The following is a 9,537-nucleotide window of genomic DNA, read 5'->3' on the forward strand; positions in this document are numbered from 1 at the left end:
ATGCTTTGAGGAATCAAATTACTAGTTTCAAGCAAGGAGCTACTGAAGATTTGAATGAAGCTTGGAATCGTTTCAAGCGTTTAGTTCGATCAGTTCCCCATCATGGTTTCCCAAAGTGGTTCCTTTGAAACCAGTTTTATAACGGGTTGTTTGACGATCATCGTGCCCTTTTGGATTCATCTGCGAATGGGAGGTTTCAAGATAACACCAATGATGTTGACGCGTGGAAGTTGATTGATCGATTGCTACCCATACCGCCGGTATGGAAATCCTAGGGAAGCACGCGAGGTAATCGGAGTTGATAGTGCTCGCAAGACACAGTGAGACTATTTCAGCCCAAATTACAAATTATCGAGATAAAGACTACCCAATCATTGGGTAGTAAAGAGAGAGTTCATGCTATGAGTCAGCAAGTAGAGGAGACTTGTGCTAGATGCGGTTTGGATGGTCATGGTGCAGCTGATTGTATGAGCACGTTGGAGCGAGTTAATACCTTTCAGGGCTTACGGACAAGGTGCACAAGGTACACCTTTCTCTAATTTTTACAATGAAAGAACGAAGGAGCATCCGTTCCTTCAATGGTCTAGCCGAAATGTGCAAAACCCGCAAAGATCACAACCGCAAAAAGAATCCTTATATCCCTCCTAACAATCGCGGTAATCAACAACAAGGGGGATATAAAAGGCAAAATCAAGGAGGCCAGCAGTTCAACAATCAATATCGCACCTCCTCAAAAACTCCTCAACAAATTCCTCAACAAGCTCCGAACAATGATATGGCAGAGTTGCGCAATCTTTTGCAACAAACTTTGTCGATGCAGCAGGCGACGGCTCGGATCTCGAGTTGATTGCCCATAACAAGATGCTAGATAATCAAGGGGCTCAGATGGCACTTCAAAACCCATCAAAACAGGCCGTAGGTCTTCCTCCTCAAGGTAAGCAAGCTCATGAGCAAGCTAATGTTATTCAGCTGAGGAGCGGTACTTCTTATGTGAATCCCAACCTACAAAGCCTTGAGAGAGATGTGCCCATTATTGTTGATGAGGTCCCCTACATGCATCCCAAAGGATTGGGTAATTTGGAGCTTAGTGATGATGAGAAAGAACCTGACGAAGTTGAAACACGAGCTGACGATAAAAGTAAAAAAGACGAAGCAGCTGAACCTGTAAAGGTTCCTCGATCGAGTCAGGGGTGACTCGATCGAGCTGGCTGGATCCTCGATCGAGTCGCCTCTGACTCGATCGAGGATCCCAAATTGTCAGCAGACGGTGTTTCAAAAGTTGTTTCTAAAGAGAAGCAAGCCGAGCCCATAACCATTGCACTACCTTTTCCTCACCGACAACAAAAATCCAAGCTGGATAAGCAGTTCGGTAAGTTTATGGAGGTCGTGAAGAATCTACAGGTAAGTGTCCCTTTTACTGAACTAATTACTCAAGTGCCGGCTTATGCAAAGTTCATGAAGGAGATTTTGACAAGGAAGAGATCCTTTGCCGCGGTGGAAACTATTGCTTACACTCAGAAGTGCAGTGCCATGTTGCCAATTAACTCACCACCGAAATTAAAGGATCCAGGAAGTTTTTCTATCCCTTGTCAAATTGGTCACCTTTCTATTAGTAAAGCTCTTTGTGATTTGGGAGCTAGTGTCAGTGTTATGCCGTATTCTATCTGTAAAAAGTTAAATATGGGTCCATTGACAGTTACTAATATGACACTTCAGATGGCCGATAGATCTGTTAAACACCCACTGGGGGTGTTAGAGGATGTTCCCGTTCGAATAGGGAAGTTTTTCATCCCCGTTGATTTTGTTGTCATTGACATGGTGAAGACAACCAAATCCCTTTCATCTTAGGGGACCGTTCTTACATACTGCGGGGGTGGTCATAGATGTTAGGCAAGGAGATTGACCTTAGTGCGGGGATGATATGATTATTTTTAACTTAGAAAAAGCATTGAAAAACCCCATGATAGAAGAGACTTGTCATAGTATAGATGTTGTTGATTTTACTATTGATGAGTGTCTTCCTATGTGTTTGGACAGGATCCTCTGGAGATTGCCCTTGTCATGGATCCAGTGATCGAGACGAGTTCATGGAGTCCGTAAGTTCATCGAGATTGAGAGGCTTCTAACTGGAGAGGAATGCCCACATCGGAAGGTATACATTTGGGTGTCACACCTAAGGTAACTGAGGTAAAGAAACCTGAATTAAAACCTCTTCCCTCTCATCTCAAATATGAATTTCTTGATGACTCGTGAGATGAACCCGTGATTGTTAATGCTAACCTAATCAACGTCAACTATCTGCTTTGTTGACTTTTTTGAGAACTCATAAAAAGGCAATTGGGTATAGCATTGACGATCTCAAAGGTATTAGTCCTGATTTTTGTATGCATAGAATTCACTTGGAAGAAGGCCACAAGCCTAGTGCACAAGGTCGAGATTTACTAAATCCTCCAATGCGGAGGTGGTAAGAAAAGAGGTACAAAAATTACTTGATGCTGGTATTATTTTCTCTATTTCTGATTCTAAATGGTTCAGTCCTATCCAAGTTGTACCTAATAAGGGAGGTACTACAGTAGTAAAGAATGATAAAAATGAATTGATTTCTACTAGACATATCACAGGATGGAGGATGTGCATTGACTATAGGAAGTTGAACACGACCACTAAAAAGGACCATTTCCCACTTCCTTACATTGACCAAATGTTAGAGAGATTAGCATGTCATAGTTATTTCTGTTACCTAGATGGCTACTCCAGTTTCTTTCAGATACCCATTCATCCTGAGGATCAGGAAAAGACCACTTTCACTTGTCCATATGGTGTATTTGCTTATAGGAGGATGCCCTTTGGTTTATGTAATGCTCCTGCTACCTTTCAGCGTTGTATGATGGCCATATTTTCTGATTACATAGAGTCTATCATGGAGGTCTTTATGGATGATTTCAGTGTATATGGTACTAATTTTGATATTTGCTTGAGAAACTTGACTAAAGTTTTGCAGCGCTGTGAGGAGAGCAACCTTATTCTCAACTGGGAGAAGTGCCACTTCATGGTTACTGAAGGGGTGGTACTCGGTCATTTGGTGTCAGGTAAGGGCATTCAAGTGGATAGAGCTAAGGTTGAAGTAATTGAGCAACTCCCGTACCCGGTTAATGTTAAAAGTGTGCGTAGTTTTCTTGGTCATGCAGGGTTCTATCGCCGCTTTATAAAGGATTTTTCTAAAATTGCTCAACCTCTAACTCAGCTTCTTCATAAAGATGCTCCTTTTGTGTTTACTGACAAGTGTGTTCAAGACTTTGACAGGATCAAACAAGCATTATCTCAGCTCCTATTATCCGATCTCCGGATTGGAGCCTTCCTTTTGAGATTATGTGCGATGCCGTGACTATGCGATTGGAGCTGTTTTGGGACAAAAAAGGACAAGGTGTTACATGTCATTTACTATGCAAGTAAGACTCTCGACGATGCACAAATCAACTATGCTACTACGGAGAAGGAGCTTCTTGCAATTGTCTATTCATTAGACAAATTTAGAGCTTATCTTGTTGGTTCTAAAGTTATTGTACACACCACCATGCGACTTTAAAGTATCTTTTAACCAAACAAGAGGCTAAACCTAGACTTATTAGATGGATTTTATTATTGCAAGAATTTGATTTAGAAATCCGTGATAAGTCTGGTGCTGAAAATGTTGTTGCAGATCATTTGTCCAGATTGAGATTCTCAGGAAGAGAGATTTTGCCCATCGATGATTCTTTTCCAGACGACCATCTTCTAGTCAGTAGTTTGCAAATACCCCATGGTTTGCAGATTATGCCAATTACTTGGTAGGAGGTACACTTCCTCTTGACTTATCTTATCAGCAGAAGAAGAGGTTCATGCATGATGTGAAGAGGTACTTCTGGGACGATCCCTATCTGTTCCGAGAGTGTGCCGATGGTATATACAGACGATGTATCCTAGAGGGTGAGGTACGTGCCATCCTTTCTCATTGTCACTCTTCTTCATATGGTGGTCATCATGGTCCTTCTCGAACCTTTGCTAAGGTAATGCAATCGGGTTTTTATTGGCCTACTATCCTTAAGGATGCTACTAACTTTGTCCGTTCTTGTGATGCTTGTCAAAGAACTGGCAATATCTTGCAAAGGCATGAGATGCCTCAAACTGGAATCTCCGAAGTAGAGATTTTTGATGTTTGGGGCATTGATTACCAAGGGCCGTTCCCTACATCTTTTGGGAACCAATACATATTAGTAGCAGTAGATTATGTTTCTAAATGGGTGGAGGCAATTGCCACCCCCACTTGTGATGCTAAATCTGTTATTAAGCTATTTTAGAAGACTATCTTTCCACGGTTTGGAGTGCCTCGCGCAGTGATCAGTGATGGAGGCAAGCATTTCAATGAGCGTCATCTCAATTCTCTCATGAAGAAGTATGGCGTTACACACCGAAGAGGACTGGCTTATCATCCTCAAACCAGTGGACAGGTAGAGGTTTCCAACAGAGAGCTGAAACAGATCTTGGAAAAGGTGGTAAGCAAGAACAGAAAGGATTAGAGTCGGAAGCTCGATGACACTTTGTGGGCTTACCGTACTGCTTTCAAAACGCCGATTGGAACCTCACCTTACCGACTTGTCTATGGCAAGTCCTGTCATTTACCTATGGAGCTTGAGTATAGGGCTATGTGGGCCATTAAAGAGCTGAATATGGATCCCTCATCATGGGTGAGAAACGATCGATGCGATTGAATGAGCTAGATGAATTTCGACTGCATGCCTATGATAGTGCTCAAGTATACAAGGAGCGAACGAAGAAGTGGCATGACAAGCATATCTTGCAAAGAGAATTTCATGTTGGTGAGAAAGTTCTCTTATTTAACTCTCGTTTGCGCTTGTTTCCTGGTAAATTGAAGAGTAGATGGTCTGGACCGTTCACTGTTACTGATGTGAACAAATTTGGGTCAGTTACACTACATTCTGACACATGAAAGACCTTCAAAGTGAATGGGCAACGCTTGAAGACATACTATGAAGGTGCTTTTGTGGGGGTAATAGAGGCTCTTGACCTCTTCCCCATTGATTCTTCTTACTGATGAAGAATTACGGTCGTGCGGGACCGCAAAAACCAGCGCTACCGAGAGGCAGCTCGGATTTTGTAAACTATTAGTTTGTAATTAGGATTTAAATTCACGTATTGCTTTTGTTTATATGTTTCCTTGAATTTGGAGAGACGAGGAGAGGGTACTTGATATGCTTTCAAGTGTCTTTTGTAGGAATTTTGACGGGATTTCAAGTTATGAGTAATAAATGACGAAGAAAGGAGCCCATACCTACTTCCTCGATCGAGTCAGCTGCGACTTGATCGAGGAACCTATCAGCTCGATCGAGTCAGCTGCGACTCGATCGAGGATCCAGTGAAGAATTTCAAAAAGTTTAAAACGAAAGTTGGGTAGTCCTGAAATTGGTTCCTCGATCGAGCCAGCTGCGACTCGATCGAGGATCCAATTTAGACTGGGTTCCGCGTTTTATTTTCACCGGTTTTATGCTTTTGTTACTCTAATTCCTTTCAATTCCCTTCTTCTTTGGTTACTACTTTCCTGCATTCTACCTCCTCTACTACTCATTCTCTCTATATTCATCATCAATCATCAACAAAACTCACTTAAAACTTGTGCTTACTTGCTTATTACTTGTTTGAATCGTTCTCTTGTGCTTATTTTCTCAATTCCATTGCTTAAATTTCTCAGCTAAGTCGCGATTTGGCCTCTATGTGTCTCGAAAATTCTAATTTTTCTTGCTTAATTATTGAGTTTATTGTATTAAATCTTCCATTGCTAGTATACAATTGCTATTTCCTTGCTTTCTAGCCCCTTACTTGTTGAAATTCATGCCTAATTTGCTAATTTGGGAATTAGGGTTCTTCAAAATCCGGGTAGAAATTTTGCATTAAATTGGTTAGAATTGTATTCTATTGCTTGGAATCTTCCATATATGATACATACTCATGTTCCCCTAAGTTTTTGGATGCTTTCATTGTCATTTGGAGTCTTAAAACTTGATTTTTCGGACCCATTATTGCCAAAAACGGGACTGTTTTCTGATGAGGTTGAAATTTGATTTTCTACTTGCTTTTATGTAGATAATGTCGACTACCGGGCAAGGAAATAAGCGGACTAGAGAAAGGAGAGCCCCGGTTCAGCAACCCAAGGTGATTCCTGAAGAGATTGTGTCTTCGGAGGATGATTTGTCTCCCTTAGACGATTATCCATTTATCGAATTTCGTGACAAAGCACAGAAGGACAGGTTTGAGTATCTGTTAACTAAGTCTATGAGTGCCACTCGATGTGTTGATAGGAAAATTTTGCGCCCTTTGAAGATAGACGACATTATGTTTGGCATGTTTAATGAAATCGGGTTGCAGGGTCTTTTCACGCTCCACGAGTTATCTTACCCTGCCCTAACTCTCGAATTTCTGAGCTCTTTTACTTATTTCCCCAGTGATCACCTAATCAGATTTCGTTTGCTTAATGTTGAACGGTCTTTAACCTTTGGCCGTCTTTCTGAAATCCTGGGATTGGATAAGCATACTGAAGGGGACTTGTATGGTGTTGGTGGGTTGTCTGCTGTTCGTTATTTTCCATTGTTTACTTGGTTATATGGATGCGACGCGTTGCTATGGCTTTGTTAGATGTCCAACACGTTTGTCTTCGTATGTTTTTGAGGTATTTGAGCTATTTGTTGTATGGCCGGACCGATAAGAGCAAGACCTCCACTATTGAGGTCTTAATACTTGCTAGTTACTTGAATCCTTATAGGAGGATACATTCCAATTCTCTCCCCGCTCTTGTCCTGCATTCGGCGTTTGATAGGATGATCGGGAGGTACGGGAACCTTGATTGTGGTGCTCTTGTCACCAAGATTGCTAGGGCTGTTTGTGACTTTGAGGGTGATGACCCATATGAGCCCATGGCTGACTTTGAGCCACTTGTTGATGATGACCACCTTCGCTATGACATTTCTTATCTTGATATTAAGAATGGGAAGGACCATTACTGGAGGGTCCGCGGTGAGTCATACATGCTTCTTCCTTGCGCCCGTTTGCCTGCTGTTGACCCCCTCGAGGAGAGTACGGCTGTGGAGCGACCCCCACCCATTACTTATCTGATTCCTGAGGATCTTTTGGTTACTTTTCCTGGGTCTAGTACTACTACCACCACCGGCGGGCGCCGGAGACGTCGTGCACCCACTACCCTCCTGCCAGGCTCCTTCCAGCCCGCTCCTCCTCCACCTCCTTCAGCCTATCCCACTTCAGGCTATGCTCCAGGTTACCATTTTGATCCCGTCATTGAACGGGAAGTGAGGATGCATACGGGCATCAACACTGTTTTGACAGAGAGGAGGATGTGGGAACAGATGGAGGCTATGACTTTAGCTTCCGGGGGGCAGTATCGCGGTGTGTCACCTTCTTACTACACTACTCCTGGTGACGACAACCGTGTGTTCCATCTTTACGGAGTGACTCCTACGGAGTTTGGACAGTTTAGCACCGAGTTTGGTGCATTAGGCCGTCCCTTCTACACTCCAGTCCACCCCCCTCAGCCTACTTCTGTTTTTGCGGAGGACACCGGCATCCCTTGTTCCCAGAGAGGCCTGTTTGGCCAGTTTGCTGCTTCTACTTCCACTGCTGCTGCTCCTGGAGGCACTCGTGGTCGAGGCCGTGTTCGGAGAGCCACTCGTGGTAGAGGCCGTGGCCGCAGTGCCATTCCTGATCCTGAGCTTATGTCCTTATATGCTGATATTGATGATTTTGATGATACTTCTGGAGCCCAGTAGTGACAGCTGGTCACTACATCCCTCTCTTTCTAGCTGGTTTGGGGGAGGCTACTGCATTACAGCTGGTATTATCTTTCTTGTTTTGTTTTATTGCATTTCTTTTTACCCTCTTTCCTTTATTAGTAGTGTCCTATAGGTTGCTGGTTTTTTGTGTGATTGCTATGCTGTAGGCGTCACAATGAGGACACTGTGACATTTAGGTTTGGGGGAGTGTGTTTATTTCTGTTGTGTGCTTTTACTTATTGTTGTGTGAAAAAATCAGAAAAATTCCGAAAATTCAAAAAAATTGAAAAATTATAAAATACAAAAACATGTTTTTATTTACTTTTCTTTATTTTGAGTCGAGTCTTGGTGAATTGTATAGCAATGATGATAACTTGCTTTGTCTTTGCATTTGAGTCTCATTTAGTTGTCCATGTACGTTGTTTTGACCTGTTAGCTATGATAAACAAAGCTCTTTACTCAAGTCTTGACCGTCACAATATGCCTTATGCCGAGTAGACTTGACTTTATTTTGTTGGTAAACCACTTAAATTTCTGAGGTCTTTAGAGCTTCCTAGGCCGGGAACATTAATAAACCGGTCTCATTGTTATTTAGGCTAATGAGTGTGGTCTCCTTGTGGTATATGTAAATATCAAACTGCATAAGTGTGACATTAGTTTCTTAGCTTTTGCGCGTTCATTTGATTAAGTACATGTGGATAGGCGATTCTTATTGTTCAAATAAGCCTTACATTACCCAGTTTTGTTAGCCCGTTTGAACCATGTAGCCATTTTATATCCTATTTCTTAGCTACATTCCAGAATTTGCCTACCTTTTTCGGGACAGTCGCAGTTGCTTGAGTCTTTATTGTTATAGCTACTTTGGTTGGGTTGGGACTTTTATTGTCATGTGGGTAGTAGCTATCTTTTTGTAGCAATTGTGTGACCTCTTATGTTGAAAAGAGAAGTATTATGAAGCAGCGGGAAAAAAAAAAAAGAGAAAAAAAAAGTCTCGAAAAAAAAAAGAAAGAAAAGAAAAAGAGATGAAAAAGAAAAGAGTTTCGAAAAAAAAGATTCAAAAGAGAAAAGAAGAAAAAAATGTATGCTTCATTCGGTTTTGTTAGGAGGTCGTGTGTGGTAATTACTGGAGTCTAATGCACATTTGGAGAGCCTTTACATTTCTCTCATATGTTGTCATAGTTGAGATTATTTCTCCAGCTGGATGTTTGTTTTACTTCTTATTAGATTTGGCTATTGGTCTAGTGCTGCGACTACCGTCTGAGCCTCACATATCCATACATGCTTTTGCACAAGCCACTTCTATACCCATGCCACTTTACCACCATTCTGTCCTTGATACATGTACTTGGTCTGTTTCGTGAATGCGTATTAGTTGGAGAATCTCTTATCACATTAGATTGCATGCATATCTCATAAGTTGAGTGAGAGTCTTACTTCTTTCTATCTTACATATATCTCACCCATTATGAGTGCATGAGTGAAACCGCGAGAATCCAACAAAATGGTCTTGCAAGGTTGAAAAGTATTTGGTTGAGTCTCGGTATCATGTCACATCTTGAGTAAGAGCTGCGTTAGTCTATTACCCGTGCTTTTGAATTTGTTTTAGTAGCACCATTTTGGTCATTACTTTGTTCTAGATATGGACAAATTTGAGTCTTGTATGTGCCTAGACATTTGCTCCGAGTTATTCATTCACCATATG

The 9,537-nt window shown here is 41.8% G+C and overlaps 1 non-coding gene across 1 annotated transcript; it reads right to left on the reverse strand.

The window, feature by feature from the left end:
• Positions 1-109, reverse strand: LOC141636116 (small nucleolar RNA R71). Its single transcript, XR_012540750.1, has one exon. It is a non-coding gene; the product is annotated as a small nucleolar RNA R71 (small nucleolar RNA).
• Positions 110-9,537: the final 9,428 nt, after the last annotated feature.

The sequence above is a fragment of the Silene latifolia genome, chromosome Y (genome assembly GCF_048544455.1).
Source record: "Silene latifolia isolate original U9 population chromosome Y, ASM4854445v1, whole genome shotgun sequence".
NCBI classification, from domain to species: domain Eukaryota; kingdom Viridiplantae; phylum Streptophyta; class Magnoliopsida; order Caryophyllales; family Caryophyllaceae; genus Silene; species Silene latifolia.